Raw genomic sequence first — 26,133 nt, 5'->3', positions numbered from 1 at the left:
TATATATATATATATATATATAAGAACAGGTACGTGTGTTCACTTATGCAAAGTAGACTACATGGAAAAAGACACTAACGAAGCAGAGCGCTTTCGTCTGTTACATCTTTAGTGCAAAAAGTACTTTTTGCACTGAAGATGTAATATACGAATCCTCTCTGCTCCCTTAGTTTCTTTTTCCAAGTGGTCTACTTTGCATATATATATGTGTATATATATATATATATATATATATATGTATATATATATATATATATATAAATATGTATATATATAAACACACACGCACAAACACACACACACACACACACACACACACACACACACACACACACACACACACACACACACACACATACACACACACACACACACACACATATATATATATATATGTATATATGTATATATATATGTATGCATATATATATATATATATATATATATATATATATAAATATATATATATATATACATATATATATATATCAAGGACTACTATTGCACAGGACGTGCGCACCCAGATCTCTGGGTTCGCTAGCGGAGGCCATTGCTTTTTTTGTAGCCTAACATTTTATATTGGACAAATATATCAAAACTAGAAATCTAACATTGTATATAGGACAAATATATCAACTATTGACTTATTCAATGCAGTATAAGTTAATATAAAATTTTATAGTGAAATAAGAAACTATTTCTAAGGCACTGTTATGCTTTGAAATGCCAATTTTAGCCGAACTTAACAGATATTATTATATGAGGCTAGTGGACACCAGGGTTGTGATTTTTTTCTATCTTTCTAAATAATATAAAAAAATCGATTTTTTTTATTTAAATCATATTTATTTTATTTAAATATGTATATATATTTTTTTATAAGTTTTAAATATTGTGGGGTTGCTATCTGAGGTGCGATCTGATTGCTAAAGGACATTTTTAGCATATCAATATAAGGAGCAGTGTTATATAGACTTGCCACAAGTATACAAGGAACGGTATAATCCGTATGTGAGGACGGTATGCTCAGGTTCACTCGATTCCTCCAAGAGTTTTCTCATCTTGGTGACATTTGCTGCATTGTCTGTCACAACACTTCCAATGTGACAACCAAAATCTTGTTCAGCCTTCTTGATCGACTTTTGTACAAGTTGTAGAAGATATTCAGCAGTGTGAGGTTTCCCTGATGTGTCTATTGTGTCAACTAAATAAATCTGACCAGTGGATGTTGTTAGAGTGACACATATTATGGGCTCATTATGGATGTTAGACCACCCATCAATTGAAAGACATACAGTTTCAGTATTCAGGTCATCTGTACACTTTTTATATTCCTTTTCATACACAAGATCCAAGTACTTATCAGCAATATCTTTTCTGGATGGAGGAATATAACCTGGCCTCAGGTTCTGAACCATCTTGAGAAACTGAGGATGCTGAACAAGACGAAATGGTGAATTTGTAGCAAATATAATTCTTGCAACTTCTTTGTCGAGATATTCCTTTTGAGAGGCTGAAGTTTTTATGATAAATCTGTCCAGAGATGTTGATGACTTTCTTTTAGATGAAAATGATTTAGCAGAAGTGGCGCTTGTGGAGGAGTCTGATAGTGACCTTTTTAATGGTAGAGTCAGGTTTGCAGATAATTCAAGTGGAGCCGGTTTATGAAGGAATTGAAGCTGTTGATACAGATTCTGAAATGGAAACAGAAAATTTTAGCATATTGCATAATTTATAAATGAATAAATAAATGAATGAATACAGTGTGATTTAGGCTACTTTTGACTACAGTAGTTATTTTTTTAGGTAATGATCATATTCACACAAGCCACTAAATTATTTGGAAATCATTAACAGGATATACAATAGGTGAGCTTGGAATTCAGCCCACAGAGGATTCAGTCCACTTTTAAATTCACTAAAAGTAATGGGTTAGTTGGGTTAGGTTAGGCTAAATCCCTTTGGGCTGAATTCAAATGGAACCTATGAAATATATTATACAATGTTGAATAAATTAATAACAATCATGTAGACCCCAAAGTTGAGTGGATACAGTATATTATAGTGATATAGTCATTACCCAAATTTAGAAGTAATGAAGTTGAAGTATCATCTCTTTAGGCCTTCACATTTTATTGCACATGCTCTCCATTGTTCACCAAATTTATATATTTGCGTATGAAAAGGGAGAAATGCACACAATATAAGTAAAATTATTTATCTGGGCCATAAATTTCTCCTTTTATATGCTGTGGCTGACCTCGGCATTTATCTCTGCGAGATTTTAATGTTGACACAATGCCCTGTAGCTCCTGGCTGCAGTCTTTGCATTTAGCTTGGTACCCTTTGCCAGAAGTTGTTGGTAGTTTTTCAAAATAATTCCAGACAGGATAATGTTTCTGCCTGAAGGAACCACTGTGCCAGGTCCAGAAGACATCCTTCCTGGTTGATTCCAAAGCAGCAATTGATTCAGTTAGAAACTGCTTCCCTAGAACAAGTTTCAACAAGAATCTTGTTGAAATTTGTGGGCTGCACAGTGATATATACTACATGTAGGCTTATACCGTTCCTTGTATACTTGTGGCAAGTCTATATAACACTGCTCCTCATATTGATATGCTAAAAATGTCCTTTAGTAATCAGATCGCATATCTGATAGCAACCCCACAATATTTAAAATCTAAAAATATATATATATATATATATATATATATATATATATATATATATATATATATATATATATATATATATTTGAATCAAATAAATGTGATTTAAATAATTTTTTTTTATATATTTCAAAAAGAACAAAATAAATAAATAAATCGCCAACCCTGGTATTCACTAACCTCATACAATAATACCTGTTAAGTCTGGCTAAAATTGGCATTTCAAAGCAAAACAGTGCCTTAAAAATAGTTTCTTATTTCACTATAAAATTTTATATTAACTTATACTGCATTGAATAAGTCAATAGTTGATATATTTGTCCTATATACAATGTTAGGTTTCTATTTTTGATATATTTGTCCAATATAAAATGTTAGGCTACAAAGAAAGCAATGGCCTCCGCTAGCGGACCCAGAGATCCGGGTGCGCACGTCCTGTGTAATAGTAGTCTTTTAAATATATATATATATATATATATATATATATATATATATATATATATATATATATAAGTATATATATATATACATATATATATATATATATATATATGCGTGTGTGTGTGTGTGTCTGTGTCTGTGTGTGTGTGTGTGTGTGTGTGTGTGTGTGTGTGTGTGTGTGTGTAAGTGTATATATATATGTACATATATATATATATGTATATATATATATATATATATATATATATATATATATATATATATATTTATCTATACCTACTCCTACTTTGCTTTGCCAATTCTATCCATTCGTCTCCTGGTACCACACTCTCCACGTCCTTCTTTACTCCATCCATCCATCTGTACCTGGGTCTCCCTACTGGTCGTCTGCCCTCTACTCCTCCTTCCATCACCTTCTTTGATAGTCTGTCTGCCTCCAATCGTACGCAGTGTCCAGCCCACCTTACTCTTCTTCCCTGTATTTCATCCTAAATGTACGGTTGCCGAGTCTGATCTCCAATTTCCCTGTTATGTCTCCGTCTACATTTCCCTTCTTCTTCATCATATACTGGGCCGAGAATTCTTCTCAGGATATTGTTTTAAAAAAAATTCCAGACTCTTCTCCCTTTCTTTTGTTAGTGTCCATGTCTCACGTCCGTACAGAAATGTTGGTTTTATTACAGTGTTATATGTTCTTATCTTAGTTCTTCTGCTGATGCTCCGACTCTTCATTACAGATGCCAGGGCATGGTAACACCTGTTTCCTACAGCTACTCGTTCGTTTATTTCCATGTCCAATTAATTTCTCTCACTGACAATGGATCCCAGGTACTTGAACTTATCCACTTTCTTCATCCTTAGTGATTCAACTTGCTCTTCTCATGGTGTATAATTGCCATTTCTACTTAGTTTCATAATTTCCGTTTTCTGCTCATTGCATTTTAGGCCTATCTGTTCTGCTGTTCTCTGGAATACTGTAAATATCTCGTTAATTTCCTCCATAGTCTTGGCCATCACATCCATATCATCGGTATAACGAGGTGGGTTATCTGAGCATTGCATAACTTAGCTCCACCTGGATGGTTGGTAATCTGCCTGACTGCTTGCACCAGTGCAAGATTAAACAGTAAAGGAGACAGCATGCATCCCTGCCTAAGGCCACTGTGTATAATGAAACTTTCTGTCTCTTTCCTTCCAACTCTTACTGTACATCTGTTTCATATGTAGCACGTTTTAATGAGGGATATTAATATAGCTGGAATATTCAGTTCTGCCATTATGTGCCACATTGATGGTCTGTGCACACTATCATATGCTTGTTTCAAATATACAAATAGCTGATATAGGGTCTTATCATTTTCGTAATATTTCTCCATTAGCTTGCGGACTGTGTGAATATGATCCGTAGTTGATCTGTTTTGCCTAAATCCACACTGATATTCCCCCAACTCCTGTTCTGTGTATGGTTTAAGCCGCTTCATTAGAATATTTGTGTATACTTTGTATAACACACATAATAAGCTTATCCCTCTATAATTGGCACACTCTAGTTTGCTTCCTTTCTTATAAATTGGAATAATAATCCCCTTTGGCCATTGTGTTGGTAATTTTTCCTTATTCCATATTTTTGTTATCAATTTATAAATCTCTTTTTCCAGGACTTTCCTCCCATTTTTTAGTAGTTCTGCTGGTATTTCATCACAGCCTGGAGCTTTTCCATTCTTTTTCTTATATGACCATCTTTATTTCATCTAATATTGGTTCTTCAATGGGATCTGTATTTATTACTTTTATAGCCTAGATTGGGTGAGCCTGGTCCTGTCTGTTTAGCAACTCATAAAAGTACTGCTGCCACTGTTCCATGACTTCGTTTTCTCCATATAGCATATCTCCAACTGGTCCTTTAATCATCCAATTTATAGCTTGAAAACCTTTCAACACAGCTCTCAGTTTTTTATGGTGTTCTTCTACTCTACCCTCGTTTATATTACTTCCTATGTCATCTAGTTCTCTATCCAGATCCTCCTTTTCTTCTGTCTAAATAATCTCTTGGCACTCCTCCTACTCTCTCTCAAGTTTTCTGCTAATCTTAAATCTGATGGGTTTTGCATTAGGTTTTCTCTCATTTTTCTGCATTCTTTAGATGCCTCCTTATATTCTTCATCATACCAATGATTTCTTCTAACTGGTGTTATGTATCCTACATGCTCCTCAGCAACTTTATGTACAACCTCTTCAATTTTCTTTAGGTTGTAGTCGATATCCTCTTCCTCTTCCTCCCTCTCTTCAATTAGATTTAGCACATCGAAACGGTTTCGTATTTCCATCTGATATTCCTCTTGCACCTCTTGTATCTTTAGCCTATCCACGTTGTATCTCTTGGTTCTGTTTTGTGGGTTTTTCTTTGTTGTTAATTTTGCCTTCACTTTTCCTATTACCAAATTATGATCACAGTCACAGTCTTCTCCCCTGTAGGATCGTGTATCTTGTAATGCATCTCTATGTTTCCTTTGTATTAGTATGTGATCTATTTGGTTCTTTGTGCCTCCATCTGGGGATGTTCATGTTTGTTGGTGTATATCATAATGTTGGAATAGTGTGCCACCAATCACCATATCATTTGATAGTGTAAAAGAGGCCAATCTTACTCCATTTCCGTTGCTGTTCGAATGTAAGCTTTGTCTGTCTATCGCTGGATGGAAGGTCTCCGATTCCTTGCCTACTTTTGCATTCATGTCACCGATTATCATTCTGATGTCGTGTCCTGATACACTGTCATATACCTCTTGTAAAGTAGAATAAAACAAATCTTTCTCCTCTTTCTCCTTGTCGTCCGTAGGAGCATGAGCCGTAATGATTGTAATATTGAACCATCTACCTTTTAGTTTTATCTTTGCTATCCTTTCATTTATTAGTGTAAAGTAGAAGACAGCTCCTGCAATTTTCTCATGTATGTAGAAATCTACTCCCCCAATGTACTGGTTATCCTGTCTCACATTAAAAAAGATATTGTATTTCCCGATTCCAATTTCTCCTTGTTGAGGCCATCTAATCTCCTGTATCGCTCCTATTTGCACAAGGTACCTTTCTAGCTCATCTGTTATGGCCTTAGCACTTCCAACTCTATACATACTAAGAACATTCCATGTTGCAATTTTAATAGCATTCTTCCAATTCAGTTGTCCATTTCTCGCCAGTCCGGTTTCCAAGGATTCATCCTTCCTAGGCTCAGTTTCAGTTTCAGTAACCCAATTCTTTAAGGATGTAGGTTGGTTAGACCCGCGTTCCCGATTCAGGATATACCGCCTGAAACTCGGTCGTTGACGCACCCTCAGTAGAAGCAGGGGCACCACGGACAGGTAGTACGCCAACAATTATGAGGCAGAGGCTATGTAGACTTAACAACTATGACTTAGCGACAATGACTTAATCCTCAAGCATAGCTTACTACTTAATTCTATGTATTGCGCATGCACCCCCAGACCCCCATATATATAATATATATATATATATATATATATATATATATATATATATATATATATATATATATATATATATATTTATATATATATATATATACATATACATATATATATATATATATACATACATATGTGTATATATATATATATATATATGTGTGTGTGTGTGTGTGTGTGTGTGTATGTGTGTATGTGTGTGTGTGTGTGTGTGTGTGTGTGTGTGTGTGTGTGTGTATGTGTGTGTGTGTGTGTGTGTGTGTGTGTGTGTGTGTGTGTGTGTGTGTGTGTGTGTGTGTGTGTGTGTGTGTGTGTGTGTGTGTGTGTGTGTGTGTGTGTGTGTGTGTGTGTGTGTGTGTGTGTGTGTGTGTGTGTGTGTGTGTGTGTGTGTGTGTGTGTGTTCATCCCCTGTTTACCTCTGTTGTTATTACTGTTTACTACTCCGTCTATTGTTTCCTTCTATGGTCCCCTTTTACTTTCAACTTTCTTTTCATCACTGTCTTTATGTAAGTTAATCACTCAATTTCCATTACTTTATTTTCATCTATAGGCCCCACGCCTCAGATCATCCGACATAGTCAAGTTCCACTTATATATATGAGAGGGGTATTTAAATGGGTGAAATATTTTCTTGATTTTCCTCATTAATTCTTCGACAACGTTATTATTTTACGTACACCATTGGACTCCCATCCGGAATCCTCAATTTGATCACTAGGTCAGTTGGCATTGACGTTATGACTTTCTTATTCCAATCATCTTTACTCTTACATCTAAGTACCTTCCCTAAGGGCGTGACTTTAATCCCATGAACCAATTGAATATTCTCCTCCTCCACCCTTTCTCCAATCAGAAAGACTGTTCCGAATGACTAAACAATATTGCTTACTCAAGCAATCTCGAAATCAATGTATCACTGGCTTAGTTTACATATTGTTACATCAGCATAATACAGCAATGAAATCAGGTCCCTAGCAGTTGTTTATAAACCTAAGATGAAGTGCGAGATTCTGTAAAGCACCCCGCATAAACTGTTATTCACGAAACATCCAACTCATAAAAGGAAATTGTCAACACCTACCCCTCTATTTACCTTACCTGTCTACCTTTGTCTACCAGCCTCTTACAATATATATATATATATATATATATATATATATCTATATATATATACATATATATATACATATATATATACATATGTATATATATATAAATATATGTATATATATAAATATGTATATATATATAAACATATATATATATATTTATATATATATATACAGATATATATATACATATATATATATGTATATATATATATATATATATATATATATATCCACACGTATATAGATTTATCCGTTGGTTCGTTACACTCACTTTCCTCATACAGACGACCACATTCAGTAAATGACATATGTTTTCTGTGAAGAGCATATCTTCCCTTCTGAAGTGCAGGTCTTTTCCCTTAACCCTAATATTCATTTTTATTTCATGTTCGAACATAATCCAGGTCTACATCACTAACCCCATATTCATTTACATCAGAGTCCATGAGTTCATCACGTAGGACTTATATGAACTTTGAACTAATCTCAGGATTAGAAATAATAATTTTCTGGATTCAACACGAAATTATTCGTCCACAGAATATTAAGTCAAGTTGACCCCTGCATCCTCCCGGACTGGCCAGTGAGATGGGTGGGCTAAGTTGAAAAGGTGTTATAGGGCAAGTTTGTCATTGTTATTGGTTTTAGTTTACTAGCGTTTCTATCTTGGTGGACAGTCTTATGCTATACGGAACTGTTTATCTTTTGTTACCACACCGTAGTTACAAACATGTATGGATGTATGAGAGCATATATATGCATATATATATATATATATATATATATATATATGTATATATATATATATATATATATATATATATATATATATATACATATTGCAGAATTATAAGCCATGGTACTGCTTTACTATCCTATTAGTTATGAAATTATCTAGTTTAAATAAATCTAAACTCAAGTTGATATTGTTATCAAAATTGCTCATTATAAAACTGGATTCAATTATGTTTCTAAAACAGAATTATAAGCAACTTTTTTTTTTTTTTTTTTTTTTACAGCCAATACTATGGTTAGTATCCCTTATATGGACAAAAACCCCAATAGACATTTGGCCCTTCCTTATACTATATCTGTGTTTATTCATCCTAATATTTAATTCTTTACCAGTTTGGCCAATGTAACTGGAGCTACAGTGTTTACAAGAAATACTATAGACATATCCTACATTATCGCAAGGGGAATTTTTCATGAGGAGTTCTTTGATGGTACTATTTTTGAAAATAACATTAATATTGAACTCCTTAAGGATGCGAGGAAGTCTTACAAGATTTTCATGAAAAGGAAGAACTAAGAGATTTTTCTTGCAAAAATTTTCTTTTTGGGATGTATTAAAATAGACTCCCTGGCTTTGCTTTATCTATGACATACTTAGGATATTTCAAGCCCAATGCAATCTTGGTCTAAAAATTCTGGACTGCAAATTCTATAAGCTCTTAAAAACATGGATGAAAAAACAGAAACTTAAGTATTAATATGATGTGCAGAATAGAAATGGACATTTGACAAAATTGGTTGGTTTCATAAAAATGTCAAACCTAAAACATCTATCATTTCTAATAATGGAAACATCTAAAAAGGGCAATTTTTTATCTTGTTCTACCTCAGTTTTAGATTTGATAGTAGGCGCTAAATAATTTAATTTAATAAGAAAAATTTCCAAATTAATATCAGTGGGCCAAATACATCAAATGTCATCGACATATCTCTACCAGATAACTTTAAGGGGGGGGGATACAAGATAACAATTCTTTTTCAAAGAACTCCATATACAAATTACTTAAAACTGGGGATAAGGGGTTCCCCATAACCATACCAAGTTTTTGAACATAAAATTCATCATTAAAAAAAAAATTAGAGTCAACCACACAAAGTTCAATCATACTGGTAATAAAGTCTACAGGTAATGGTAAGTTGTGTGAATGAAGTTCTTTTCTTGGAAACTCAAGCAAAAACGGGAACACATGTAAATAAAGAATTAATGTCAAAACTAACTTGAAATCATAAGTAAGGTTTAGAGTGTTAAGTTTGTTGATTAAATCTACGTTGTTTTTAATGTGAGAATGAGAAATAGATCCAACAAGGAGGCTCAGAATGGACACTAGCCATTTTGATAATTTATAAGAAATGGAACCAGTAGAGCTGATTATAGGCCTAATAGGATTATCAGGTTTATGGGTTTTAATCAACCCGTACAAATATGGTAAGGAAGGTGACAAAGTAGAAAATTGTTTAATGAGTAAGTCATTCCCTTTCAAATACTTTTTAAGATTCTTATTAAATTCTGCATTGACTGACTCAAGTGGATTTTTATGGGGTTTAGAATACGTGACTTCATCATTCAACTTGTTTTACATTTTGTCAACATAATCAACTCTGTTCAAAATAACCAAACAATTAATTTTGTCAGCTTTAGTGATATGTAAATCTTTATAATTTTTTAATTCTTTGTAAGCTAGTGAGAAACATCTGGGATAATTTGGGATACTAGGACCTGTAAGTGAAATGTATATGAGTCCTTTGCAAATATTAAGATCTTGTACAGGAACATCACCATATCTTTCCAAATTACAAAACCCTTTGGCTACATCCACATAATAAATATTCTGGTTAGTAAAACTGAGAATATAACCTAAAGCACACTTCACATCACTACTTAAAGGTTTGTATGATAGGTTGATCATAAAGTTAGAGTTGGCATGGTTGCTCCAATCACTATTGTCAATAAGATTGGCAAGCTTCTTTTTAAGTTTATGGCCAAGTTTCTTGCAAACACTTCTCATCTTACCGTAACAATAATCAAGAAGTTTAGGTTTCCATATTTCAGGGATGGCTTGATGGAAACTTTGTCTCGCAGATTTGCTAATCTTGAAGAGTTCTCGGACTTCAAACCTCGTGATCTCTGTGTTTCTGCAAGATGATTTGATGAAATTCCTCAAATGATCTGTTACACAATTTCAATAATCGATGGTTGCCAAGGGACTTCGGTAAAACTTGTTCTTAGAGACAATCCCTTAAAAACTTAAGGCGAAGTTTCATCTTATGTGACTTGATGAGGGAAGAACAAAACGTAGAAACAATGGGAGAAAGTCCAGGAGAATAGGCAGCGAAGTCTTCAAGGTGGCGTGTGGTATCCATATTGCAAAAATAATCACAATAGCGCGTGACTAAATGATATTGCAGAAACCACAGGGAAAATAAAGTCGGAATACTAAACGTTTTCGTCTTCTACGACATCCTCAGAGTACAAGAAAGAGAAATAGAACACAAAATTTATACAGAAATAAGAAAACTGGGGAAGGTTATAGCCACATAAAAGCTTCGGACAATATACATATACACATATTCATATACAAATGGAACTAATAATAGTAATAATAAAACAACAAAACAGCAAAAACAAGGGAGCATAACCATGTGGACGAGTGTGCTTGGGTGGTTGAGTTTCAAAATGGCAAACAATGAAAAGTCACTTCCTGGGTCTGTGGACTTAAAAAAAATCAAAAGGCAAAGAGTCCACAAAAAAGGGTTGATCACAAAGGACTTAAAGGCTCTAAAGAATTCACAACTTGATACCTTATCACTCTCTGTCCTTAATTCCATGTTATCCCAAATTGAAAATTTCCTCACGGAAATTCAAATATTTGACGATGACATTTACTTGTTACTCCCTGAAGAAAGCAAGGACGAGGATATGGAAAATTCCTGGGCTTACTGCCTGTCTATCCTCCTAGAATTGTTTCCTTTCAAAGAAAAGAGAGAAGGATTAAAGGGAGTCCAAAGTTCTAAGGCCACTGGAATTGATTCGGTGAAACTTCCCCTCCCTCCTATTGTTCAACACTTTGAGAACAATTCTCACAATCCCTTTGTCTACTTCAGTTTTAAAAAAAAGTTTTCGGAATGCCATTGCTGGCATTCCCAATCTGACTAACAGTCAGAAATTAATTTATCTAAAAGGGTATCTTAGAGGGAAGGTTTTTCACTTAATTGAAAATTTACCTTTAGATGATTCTAATTCTAACACTACGTTCCTTCTTCTTGATTACTTGTTTTTTAACATGAAAGAGATCTTAGACAAGGTGTTAAATTCTATTATTAATACACCTGATGTCTCTAAGTTGAAGGACCTAGAAGGTTTCATTAGGTCTGTAGATTCTAAACTACAAGACTTTAAAGGGATTGGAGTTGACTTTACTAAAGCTGGAATCGAGGGCCTCCTTTTGATTAGCAAGTTGATTTTAAATAAACTACCTAAGTTTTTCTTGATTGAATTGTCTCGGGTGATTAATTCGAATTACCCTAATTTTAGTCAACTTGAGGATGTTTATCAATCTGTTTAAGTTAGACTTAAAATGGGATCTGATGACCTTAATGTCAAACCCAGACGGAGTGATGCTAGCATCTCCCTTGCCTTCAAGAAAAATTCATTGAAAAAAAAAACTGCTGTTGATTCTAGCAAGAGGGTTAGTCACTTTTTTAAGGTCAATCCAGATTCCGTTAAGAAGTCAATCTTCAGATATAAATTTTGCCCAGCCTCTGAGCATGCAAGCTCAAGGTACTCTTCCTATATTTCTCTTGAACACAGAAGAGCTAGAGCGGCTCAATTAGAGCTGTGTAATCGATGTTTGAATCCTGGACATGGCTCTTTGGAAAACCGCGGGTTATAGGCAGCTCTGCCATATAAATGTTTCGTGTGTAACAAATCCGAGCACCATGAAGCCATGTGTCCTATGGCTATGGCTAACAAGTTGCCTCCTTCCAAAGGGAATTTTTTTAATTTCCATGGTTTGTCTGATTCAGTTGTTCCTTTGGTTTCCCTTCCAGTTAGTAGAGGCAAGAGACCTGCCCAATGTCTCTTCCTATTAGACACTGGAGCCCAGTTTTCCATTATTAACAAGGAATTGGTGGAAGATAGAGTACGACATTGTTTAAGTCCTCCTATGGACAAGTTGATTTCTTCATTTGGTTTACCTCTAATGAATAGAAGAGGTTTTAATTACGATGCGAATCTTAAACTCCCCTCCGGGATGAAATTGTTTAGTTTGTTTTTCGCAATAGAGGGATTTAACTTGTCCATACAAATTCCTTCCTTATCCCCTGCACTCCAAAGTATGACAATCATGATTTTTTTTTTTTTTTTAACTTTCTATACTCAGTCTAAAAGGACTGTTAAATTCTGTCCTCCCAAAAAGTTAGGCAAGGAAAAGTTACTTGTCAATTTCTGCTTGGAACCAGTAAGTTTACAAAGGATTACAAAGGCGGAGCATGCCGACAGGAGACCTTTTGATCCATATCTAGGTCAAGAAAAACTTATACCCAAGCAGGTTAAGATAAAAATTTACAAAAATATTTTAAGACCAGTTCTAACATATGGGTCAGAAACATGGACATTGACAGAAAGGCTGAAAAGTAAGATACAAGCAGCAGAGATGAGAGTACTGCGAATAATAAAAGGTGTAACAAGGTGTGACAGAATAAGAAATGAAGAAATAAGAAGAGAGCTGGAAATAGAGCCAATATTAGAATATGTAGAGAAAAGCCAATTAAGATGGTTTGGCCACGTCATGAGGATAAATGAGCATCAGTACCCATTAAAATACTACCAGTGGCAGCCACAAGGAAAGCGTCCAACAGGAAGACCCAGGAAGAGATGGAGAGACGGTATCAGACAAGCCATAGAGTCAAGAGGAAGAACTATGGAAGAAGTGGAGAGTGTGCAGCTGTATGCTGATAGGGACTTGTGGAGGGACTTCGTGAGGCATCATCGCCGACAGGGCATCGCCCTACCTGGTGTATGGTGCGAGATCTAGGTCGGATGCGAAAAAATCGTAATAATAATAAATGAATAAATAAAAACTATAATAATGTAAATAACAAATAAAATACATAAATAAATGCATAGGTATAGTTAAATAATAAACAAACAGCTAAATAGAAAATAATAATAAATTGACATATAACTAATAATAAATGAGAATCAAACAGACAAATTTTAACAAAACAAAAACAAATGATATAAAATAAATTATAAACATTACAGCATCTTGCTTAGGTGTTTATCTAAATGATTCTTAAAGCTTCGAACTGAGCTACATTGCAATGCCTCTGCAGGAAGTTTATTCCCTTCATTAACTATACGATAGGCGAAGCTGTTTGTGCCCACTTCCAAATTGAATCTATTTCCGGACAGTTTGAGACCATTGTTTCTTGTTTGATTCTCATTCAGTGTGAATATTTTGTCACTTTTGATGTTGTCAATTCCTTTTAGAATTTTAAAGATCTGTATCAAGTTACCTCTGAGTCTACGCTTTTTTAAGGAAAACAGATTCATATGTTTTAGTCGATTTTTGTATGATTTATTTTTTATATTTGGAATCAGTTTTGTGGCTCGCCGTTGTACTTTTTCCAGTCTGCCAATGTCTTTAATGAGATTCGGTGACCATACGGGAACAGCATATTCCAAATGTTAATGAGTGATGGCTTTTTCAAGTCAAAAGATCGCGCAATCAGTCCTAGAATCTTATTTGCTTTCTCAGAGGCTGAAATACACTGCTTGGATGATTTGAGATCGTTACTGATAATTACGCCGAAATCTTTTTCACTATCCACTTTTGTTAACGAATTTCCAAATAACTTGTTATCGTACTTACTGTTATTTTTATCTATGTGCATTACCTTGCATTTACTTGTGTTAAATTTCATTAGCCACTTTTCAGAACATTCCTGTAATTTATCTAAATCTTCTTGAATATCTAACTGGTTTAAATAATAATTTGCCATTCCGCACAGTTTTGTATCATCAGCAAATTTGGAAACAGTAGGTTTTAGTCCATGGTCTATATAATTTATATATACTATGAATAGAAGTGGCCCAAGAATGGAACCCTGAGGAGCTCCACTAGTAACATTTTTCCGTCTAGAGGTTTTTCCATTTAAAACAACTCTCTGTTTTTGATCATTCAAGCAATTACTAGTCCAACTTAATAAGCTACCACTTATTCCGTGTGAAGCTAATTTAGTAAGTAGTCTGCCATGGGGGACGGTATCAAAAGCTTTTGCAAAGTCTAGATATATTAAATCTATATTGTTTCTTATGTCATAATTCGAGATAACTGTGTTGTAGAATTTGAGTAAGTTAGTCATGCAAGAATGTTTCCGTCTGAAACCATGCTGGCTATCATTTATCAAACGGTTACACACTAAATAATGTTCGATAGCATCTCTGATGAAATTTTCCATTATTTCTACTACGATTGAAGTCAAGCTAATAGGCATATATATATATATATATATATATATATATATATATATATATATATATATATATATATATATATATATATATATTTACCTTTTTTGAATATGGGAGTAACATTAGCTAGCTTCCATTCTCATGGGACATCTCCGGATATGATGGATTTCTTGAAAATAATTTGTAATGGAACAACAATCTCATTTTTAATTTTCTTTAAGATTCTTGGATGCCAACCGTCAGGCCCTGGTGTTTTATTAACTTTGAGTTTCTCTATACACCTTTTATTTTTTTCTTTTGTTATATATACCGTGGTGAGTAAGTTTACCCTGGACTTTTCACAGGTTTCAGTTTGGAGTTCACTCTGAGGTGTTTTGTTTACGAATACTGAGCTAAAATAATTGTTTGAAATATTACACATCCCTTCATTTGAATATTCAAGTTAACTGTCAGCAGATAATAGTGGACCAGTGTGATTCCTAATAGCCTTTTTATCTCTAATGTAACTATAGAATTCTCTGTTATTCTCTTTGGATTTATCAGCGATATTCATTTCGTATTGTTGTTTTCGTTATTTTGTTTTCTTTTTTAAATCTCTCTGTATTGATACATAACTTTCATAGTCATTAGATGCACCCGAGCACTTATATTTCTTATAAGCCTGTCTCTCTTTAGCAATACTTTTTTCAGTTTCTTTGTTGAGCCACTTTGGGCGAATCTGATTTGGGGGACGTCTGTCCTTAAAAGGAATGTAAGTATGAATCATCTTAGTGAGCGTATTTTGAAATATTTCCCACATATGATCTACAGGTCTTTCGTTTAATTTTGCGTCCCAATCTGTAAGCTGAAGCTCCTGACGTAGTCCTATGAACTGAGCTATACTGAAATCGGGTATTTTAGAAGCACAAGTATCTATTCTAAAAAATCTTAGTAGTTTGAATCTAACTAAGTTGTGATCGTTATTTGGAACAATTTCACCAACTTCTACATCAGTTACCATGCTCTTGCGGCTAGTGATCAATAGATTGAGTAAGTTTTCATATCTTGTGGGCTCTTTTACATGTTGAACTAAGTAATTGTCACTAAGAAAATCAATCAAGCGAATACCTATGTGGCCATGTTCAATGGTCATCCAATCAATGTCAGTAAAATTGAAATCACCCATTATCAATAAATTCCGGTTGCAGAAACTAGACAGTTCTTGAAATAACAGTTTATCGTCTGATAATGATAATGTCTTTGGCCTATATATTACACCTACATTAATTTTTTGTCCATTTGTTTAGGTTAACTCAACCCACAAACTATCATATGCATCCTGTTTCACTTTCTCTAAAACACAAGTATGGACATTGTTTTTAACGTACAACAGAACACCCCCACCTCTCTTGTGGTTTCTATCCTGATGAAAGTGTTTAAATCCAGCAATATTAAATTCAGCTTCGAACTCTGTACCATTTAACCATGTCTCGGTTATTCCTGTCACAATTTGATCATCTGTAGGAAGTATTTGCTAACTCTAATGTAGAGTGCGGTCTTGATATTTTCTATTCTTTAGAAATCATAGGTATTAAAGAAAAACAAATCTCTCACATTGATGCTTTGGAGGTTGATCAATTTAAGAGTCAATTTCCTTCGAGGATGGTTACCATTATGTAAAGATCCCGTGGAAAAGGGATTTGGTGGACCTTGTTCCCTTAAGTCTAAAGATAGCCTTGGCAGTGGCACAAAGGTATATGACAAGCTTGAGCAAAAGGGCCTTAGGAAGGAGTATGAGGCTGTGTTTGATCAAGAGGAAGCTTTGGGCATTATTGAATCCGTTAATAAAGGAGTCCCTGGCCAAATTTTTATACCCCATAGACATGTGCTTAAGAATGATGATCTTGCCACTTCTAAAATAAGATCTGTTTCCAACTGCTCTCTCAAAATAGGAAAGGTCCCTTCCTTAAATGAGGCTGCATTCCCGGGAGTTGATTTGATGAACAACCTTCTTTCTCTCTTGTTGTACTTCAGACAATTTTATCATTTTAGCAAATATTATGAAGGCCTTCTTGCAGATCCGTTTGAAGGAGTAGGGTGATCGTAATAGGTTATGTTTCTATAGGAGGATTAACAACCAATATATTCCTTACAGGTAAAATGCTATTATTTTTGGTTTTATCTGCTCTCTCTTTATACTGAACTGCATCATCTAACATCATCTTTCCATTCAGCCTGACTCACAAACTGCCTCCTTAATTAAGGATAAATTCTATGTAGACAATCTGATCTACACCTCCAATGAATTTTAGCTTGCTCCCTGCTATGGTTGAGAGGATTAATAAGATCATGCTTAATGGGGTTTACATCTGAGGGAGTGGACATGCAACTACACTTCTGTTCTCTCTGTTCTTGAATTAGAAGTAATTACCAAAAAGGAAGAGGTAAAGGTGTTAGGATATTTTTATAATAAGAATTATGATACCTTGAGAATCGATGATGCCTCAACCAAAAGACAAGTTTTGTCTATTTGATCCATTAGGTCTTTTTTCTCCTGTGTTATTACAAGGAAAAATTCTTATTAGAGAGATGTGCCAAAAATGGTAGACTGGGATTTAAAATTGGATAGCGAGTTGCTTACAAGATGGAAGAAGTTATGGGAAAACTTTCGGGAGGTTAACTACTTATCTTTTAAAACTAAAACCTTCAGTTCAGAATCTCCCCTTAAGTTATTTGTTTTTGCTGGTGTTTCCAAGGAAGCTTATGGGTGTGCCATCTATGGAGGGCAAGAAAGAAGAAAGATAAAGGAGTCTAATTTCTCTCTTCTATTTGCCAAGGTCAAGGTGGCTCCTATTAAACAATAAGAACATTGCCTTCTCTGGAGCTTATGGTAGCTTTACTATCTTTAAAATGCCTCAAAATAATTTTTGAGGAAGGACTGGTGTCTGCCTCACTGTTTGATTCTCTTGTACTCCTTGTTGATAGTCAGGTTGCTCTTCCTTGGATTCTAACTAACAAGGCTCCTAAGAAGAACATCTTTGTTAACAATAGATTAAAGGAAATTTCCAATCTTTTGGAAAATTTCAAAGCCAAGTATACTCCTATTTCCTTTACTTGTGTTACTTCTGAACATAACATGGGTGATTTTGTCACCAAACCTTGCAGTGCTAGGGGGTTTAAGGAAAGATTCAATTGGTGGGTTTATGGACTGGAATGGTTGTTGTTGCCACCTCATGCTTGGCCAAAGAGTCACTTGGGATGTATTCCCTTCAGCATCAGGGGAGACACTGTTAATACGGCTGTTGTGCAAGTTGACACTCCTCCTCTAATTGATGTCTTAACGTTTTCCTCTTACAGCAAACTTTTACATCACATTTCCTTGATCTTTAAAGCTGTCTTTTTATTTAAGAAGTCTAATGCTGACCCTGTTAAGACCGCTTCTAATTATTTGATGGGTATAATGTAAAGGGATACCTTCCCCGCTGAATTGACATATTTAGAGAACCCAAATATTAATGACATAGCTTTTTTGGTAAGTCATATGAACTTGTTCTTGGACAAGAAGAACGGTTTGATAATGTCTAAGGGTAGAATTGGCAAGAACATTGACCTCAAGTACGAGGTTGTGAGCCCCCCCCCCTTTTTTTTTTTAAATCCCATCACTTGACAAAACTCTTGATATTTTTTGCTCATTGCCAAGTAATGCACATGGGACTGCAAGATACTCTTAATTTTCTTCGCATGCATAGATTCTGGATCTTTAAGAAATATAATTCCCGTGCTGTTAACTATCCTTCTTCTTCCCCTATACCTGCCTCTGGAGTAAATTTAAGTGTACCTTTTGTCCATACTGGTGTGGATTATACAGGGCATTTGTGAGTTAAAGATAGGAATGGAGATAAGGTCAAGGCTTACATTTTGATATTTAGTTGTTTTAATACAGGAGCTATCCATTGGGAGCTCGTGCTGAGTTTATTTTGGCTTTTGTTAGATCTACTTATCGACATGGAATTCCTACAGTGGTTTATTCGGATAATGCCAAATCCTTTATACAAGCAGGAAGTATTATTGGACAACTTCTATATTCTTCTGAATTTGAAGAGAAGTTTATAACTTCCCATGTTTAGCACAGAACCATCCCTGTTTATGCTGCATGGCATGGTCCCTCTTGGGAAAGGTTGATTCAGACGTTGAAACAATGTCTCTATAAGGTTTGGGTAGGTCTGTTCCTTCCCTGGCAGGGATTCCCTTTTGTCCGATGTTAAAAAAAAAAGAACAATAGACCTCTTACTTATCGTTCCTGGGAAAACGAAGTAGATTTTATTACCCCTAACCATTTCCTTATAGGAAGGACCATTCCTTCCTTGATGTTTGGCGACTTGGAACAAGTCCCTGAACGGAAATTAGGAGAAGACTATCCTACCAATTTTGTATGTAAGTACACATATATCAAATATTGCTTTCTTTTCAACATTTAACCACTCAAGATTTTCAGGAAATGTGATTACGTGGTCATATTTTCTAGCTTTTCCGTGAGTTACCTTTGCGACAAAAAATTTTAATTTTTGGGCGCGTTCAAGTTGTTCTTCTGTTGTCATAACCCGCACGCGAGAACAATAATCTATTGTACTTAAAATTAAAGCTTGAACAATAATTAAACAATCTTGATATCCTTTTATGAGGTTTAGAGCAATTAAGATGCCATTAATTTCACGAGGTATGTGGTTCATATGGATGTCAAAATACAAGTATTGATCAAAATATATACCTAAATTATTTACAAACTGGGACGGTATAATAGAGGTGTCTCCAAAATATAGTTTTACATCTAATGGAATTTGAGATACAAGACGACGTGAACCAGTGAATATATATTATGTTTTTTGTTCATTCACATTCAACCTATTCATCTGAAAATGTTTCTTAGATTGCTGAAACGCGTTTTTGCCACGTTCTCTCACGTGGTTCAGTTCCTGAGCTTTCGCTGTCAAAACTACCTGCGTGTCATCTGTATACTGCACCAAGAAATATTCTTTTAAAAGCATCGACACATCATTTATATAAATTAGAAAATAACATTGGCCCTAATATTGATCCTTGGAGTACTCCATAATTCATTTCCCTTATCGGCGAAACAACTGAGTTTATCTTTACGATTGAATACTTTCACTGAGATAGTTTTTAAACTAGAATTAATTATTGTTCAACTTGTTGCATTTATCTATAAGAACTTTGTGGCACATACTATCAAATGGTTTAGAAAAATCTAGAAAAAGCAGTAATGGCATTTTCTGACTATCAATATTATCACTAGGACAGTTTTGGTTGAGAGATTCTTCCCAAAACCATGCTGCCGTTTGGACAACAGGTCACTGGACTCGAGGAAGGACATAAGTTGAACTGCTAAAATTTCCAAACGCTTTAGACAAAGTCGGGAGTAGAGATATTGGACAGTAATTACTAACGTCATTAAATTTTTAATTTTTGAGTAATGGGATGACGTATGGAGGTTTCCATGATTGTGGAAAAATACGGTACTCTATGACAGTAATATAAAGTCTTAAATCTGGAAGATAATACCTCAAATAGTTTAAAAGAATTCCATCTTAACTGAAACATTTGGTATTGCTTAGAACTTTAAAGATTAGAATAACCGCATTGACATCTATAGAATGTGTTCTAAACTTATTAGCATTAAAGGAGTTGTGGATTTCATTGTTACCAGATGTAGTATCAGGTAACAAGGTATCATCTACTCCCTCTTGAGGTTTGTAAAAACTGATTTGGTCAACACCAGAAAAAATATTATTAAATCCATCAGCTTGAACCAATAGGTTATCATAGATTATTTCTAGGGCAACTGTGTCCAAGGGGTACCATCTCCCCAACTACTTTCCTTATAGTTCTACTTTTGCCTTTATATATGCAGAATTTATCTTTAAATGGTCCATTTTATTACTGATAGTTGTTTTTATCTATTTATTTATTTATTTATTTATTTATTTTTTGCCTTTTTCAATTAACCTGCCGTCGTTAATCATAAATTTAACCGTAGGCTAAGAGAAGCACACACACACACACACACACACACACACACACACACACACACACACACACACACACACACACACACACACACACACACACACACACACACACACACACACACACACACACACACACACACACACACACACACACACACACACACACACACACACACACACACACACACACACACACACACACACACACACACAGAGAGAGAGAGAGAGAGAGAGAGAGAGAGAGAGAGAGAGAGAGAGAGAGAGAGAGAGAGAGAGAGAGAGAGAGAGAGAGAGAGAGAGAGATTTGTTTATATAAACTTATTACGCTCATAGAGCGACAAACCTAATAGAGTTGGTACTTTCTATCTATACATAGTATGCGTGATGCACAAGTCACGTTATAACATACAGTGAGGCTCTATGGCAATAATAAGAACTTAAAAACATAAGAAAGAAGGAGAATGCAAGAGACCACAAGCCCTACACTATCCAGTTCTATTACATTCTTTAAGAGGAAATATATTGGTAATCAAGGTGAGGTAAGCTTTAGCATCCACCAAAGTGTGAGTGTCCAATTAGGACAGTGGTCTAGATTATTGTCAGTAAAGAGAAAGTGACACATATGCATTAAGTCTTGGCTTTAGGGCTAAAGGTGTCTTACTGAGGGAATTCGAGGCAGTAGTGGTGGAAGTGTTGGCGTTGGGACGGTCGCATAGCTTGCCTCAGAGACTTGCCACATTGGTGTATAACCTAGGCGAAGCCGTGTAGTCACGATATTGTGTCTGTGAACGAAGACTCCGTGCTTGCGATACTTCGGGAGAGAGAAACGGAAGTAGTCGTAGTGTTGTGCTGATACGCTTTGTGCGCGCTCTGCATTCATGCGGCGGGGGGTGGTTAGAAGAGTAGAGTGCATAATATTCTTTTAGCAGAGGAGAGGGGGGAGGTGTAGCATCGTCCGGCAGTGGCAGTTTATATATATATATATATATATATATATATATATATATATATATATATATATATATATATATATATATATATTTCAAGATCTGCCTTTTCATTGGCAGCGATTCCAACATGGGAGGGAATCAACAGAAAGCTTAGGGTTAGAGAGTATTTTTGAGCTCTGACTAGCTGTTGTAAAATGTGAGTGATGAAGGGCCGATATATGATTTGTGAAGACGAGATGGCCTGTAGGGCGGACTGTGAGTCAAACATTACCACGGCATTCAGTCGCCGCTGACAGAGTAGGTTAACAGCCAGCAGAAGCGCCTGTAGTTTGTAGTACGTCAAGCTGTACGAGTTGGGTGACCTGTGACCAACTCAGCCTCCCTCAGGTGACTCCACATCCGGTGAGGAGAAGGCTTACCCTGCACTACCGTCTGGCTGTAATGACCCGTCTATGCAAAGATGGTGCGCGGCAGGTACGGAGTAGAACACTGCAGTGACAGTAGCTCGCTGGATTTTCTATAATTTCTTCGAAATAGTAGGAGGTCAGTTGCGGGTGTGTTTACACTCAGATTCAGCAATGGCCAATCAGAGAGAGTGTAAGAGGATGGTAGAAAATATGGTAGAAGGAGTGGTAGAAGACGGGTGTTACATTTTATGGGTTAGGTGTTTATAAACAATATAGCCAGCAAGCGACTAAGTTCCATAAGTTCGCTCTCCGCTTTGTATTTACAAACAATGGTAAGGGGTCCGAATGAATTGCTGACTTAGTATTATTTATAACCTAAGTGAGATATACAGAGTTTCGAGATTGTCTGAGTAAACAATATTGCCATGTAGACTTACTGTACAAAAAGCAAACCTGATTGGTGAAAGGGTGGAGGAGGAGTAAATGCAATTGGTTAACGATTGTAAGACCACGCCTTTTGGGGAGGATCTTAAATATAAAGTTAAAGATAATTGTGTTTATAAACAATGGCAGGGGGTTCGAATGAATTGATGACTTAGTATTATTTGTAACCTAAGTGAGGTATACAGAGATTTTATATTGTTTGAGTAAACAGTATTGCCATGTAGACTTGTAAAAACGAACCTAATTGGTGAAAGGGTGGAGGAGGAGAAGAAAATTCAATTTGGTTCACGATTGTAAAACCACGCCCGTTGGGGGGATCTTATATATAATGTTAAAGGTCATTAGACAAACGAAATCATACGTCACTACAAAGCTAAGGTAAGAACTTGCATACGTGTTCTTGGGGGATTCCTTTGGCGCGAGCTTTTTAAATTATTAACTCAAGAAAGATACAGAAGGAAAATCTGTATTTCATTCTCCTGGACAGATAATAACTAAATGGAACTTGACAAGGCTGGATGATTGGAGGAACCAGGGCCTGTCGACTGAAATATGTGAGTGGCTATATTCATAAGTGAGGGAACAGTAGGAAACAAAGACAGTAATAATAAACAAGTTATAACAAGGAAAAGTGAAGAGAGTGATGAAAGGGAAAAAGTGAGTGGTGAATAGATGACAAAGGAGTACAAAAGTTAGGTGACAATGGTGAAAGGCGCGTGAAAGTTGGTGGCAGCGGTGGGATGAAACCCAGTACACGTAACTCAGGTCACGCTACAAAAGAAGACTATACCCAAAGAATTTAGTGCGTGATACGTGCTTATGTGTGTGAAGAGACTGGTGTAATATGAAATTCATCGACCAAACTACAAGTAACAATACAGGAGGACGCAGTGTTGAGTTACTGATGTGCGCGCCCGTACGTGTGACTACAAGGAAAGCAGTCGATTCAAATCGATATTATCAACATAAGATATGAGCACGGAAGTTCTCCGTCATGAGATTATCACCTTACATTCAAATATCCCAAAGTTTTTTGGGGAAGAAAATAACATAGGGGTAAATAGGTTTATTAACTTGATTAATACATCTATAGTGACAAAAAAAAACATGTTAGATGAGAAGAAAAAATATATAGAAATATCCAAAGAAAATGTAAATCCTGATAAGGGTAGGGCTAGGCTTATAATAAATTTACAGCAAAAGGAAAATATAAACATATATGATGATTATAAGAAATCATTTATCAAACACTTTAAGTAAAAGTATGATCAGGATCATATCAGGTCTTTGGATAGAATGATAAAAAAGAAAATGGAACAAACATAGAATATTTAGTAAAATTAGACACATGGTCTAAGGACATGAATTCCATGTTGAAGGATTCAGTTTGGATAGAGAATAGATCTAGTGACAAGTTAAAAATTTCTCAGGTTACTAAGTTAACCTTTTCAGTACGATGACGTCTACGTAGGTGTCATGAGGCGCAAGTGAGTACACGAGGATACCGGCATCGGCGTCTTGATTATATATATGCTTTTGTAGTTATACATGAATTACCCACGGATTCTGTGAACTGGTTTGATCACGTTTTCTGTGTTTATTATTACTCAGAGTAAAAGAGAATGAGTAATACAGCAGTGACTGAATATTTTATAATGGGAGTAGTGTGATGCATCGTAGATATGGCAGTCGATGCTGTGCACGAGAATTTGACTCGTACTTAAGTGGTTAATAATATTTGCACTATTGGTATACAACAGTGACGAGATGCCTGCAGAAAAGCTATACAAGGATACTAAAGAAACAATGGACTTAGGGGAGATAGATTATCTTTTACAAGTTTATCAAGAAAGTAAAGCAATTAGTCCATATGCCATGACATTAGGAATGCAACAATAGAAAGAAACTAGGAACTCAAGGAGTGGGTACACAAACAGGATCTGAATATAGAGTAAGAAGCAACTCAAGGAATGCTAGATTTGAATGCTATAATTGTAATAAATGGGAACATAAAGCAAAAGAGTGATATGAAACTGCAGGAACTACAAATATGAGGGTCATGATGAGAATCATTGTAGAAACCCACCTTTCTGTTTGTATCACCATAGATTAGGACATAGAAGACAGGATTTTAGAGCAATACCGAATTTTTTTATTCACCCAGAAACAAGAGGAAAACCTCCAGACATAAGAAAAAACACCACCACAGAGATAACCCTAAAGCAACAAATAGATATTATAGTGTACTGGACAGTGATACGGAAAAAAAAATCAACTCCAAAGACAATAGTAAATTGACTATAACAATTTGGAAGGACTTTCTGTAGGACCCAACACTGCAGGAAGAGTACTCAATATGCTTATTCAAATATCTATTGATATGGGATTTGTAGTAAATGTTATAACTTGCAAAGTTTTCAACCAATTGAAATCGGGAGTGAAAATCTTGGAACTAATACATTATCCATTGCAAGGAGTAACAGAAAATCAGTTAAAAACATTAGGAAGGACTGGATTAGGGTATAAAAATGAGCACTTGACATTCTGGTGATAGTTGTAAAAGAATCTGTTTTCACAGATTTATTGATAGGAATTGCAACCATGGGAAAAGAAGGCATAATGATAAGTCCGGCTGAGTTAGGGATCTAGGTGAAATTACAGTTAATCCCATTTTTAAATCAACCATATTTAGAACCAGTATATGTGATAAAAGAACCTATTGGGATAGATGGAAAGATAATAATGGTAGATTGGATGGTAGCGGGGCAGAGTGGTCTACTCAAGAACAGATAACACACACACAAAAAAAGCATATATAGTGAACACAACACATGTGTTTAAGAAATCCCAAAAATTAATCAGAATTCATCAACTCCAAATAAAGCTTTGCTAATTGTGAAGGCGGCGTAATAAAGTCGACATTATTGCACTCTATAGTAATCAACAAAGTATAGGTGCAGTTGAAAGGAGCCACTGTAGAATCCGAAATTTTAACAACTCCGCAATCAATTACGATAAAAGGTTTGAAATTGGATTTGGGGATTTATATGACACAAGAACAATGTGGAGGTATTAGTGATTAGTACTTTGAATAAAGACAGCTTTAAGAAAAGGTACACAAATATGATGTTTTCTAGACTGTCCAAGATCCATTAAGAATTTAATTGAGAGTCCTGTGAAGGTGGAATCACCAATTTCATCACTCTGTTGGATTCAAGAAGAAACAGATTTAGGAGAGAAATATAAAGGTCAACTAGAGCCTACTCCTTGTCCTGAGTTAAATTCAACTTTGATTATAAACATAATAAAGCCATTGATTTGCCGGAGGACGC

Source organism: Oratosquilla oratoria, chromosome 35 (assembly GCF_046742065.1).
Source record: "Oratosquilla oratoria isolate Oo_2021 chromosome 35, ASM4674206v1, whole genome shotgun sequence".
NCBI classification, from domain to species: Eukaryota; Metazoa; Arthropoda; class Malacostraca; order Stomatopoda; family Squillidae; genus Oratosquilla; species Oratosquilla oratoria.
This window is presented reverse-complemented; position numbering follows the sequence as displayed.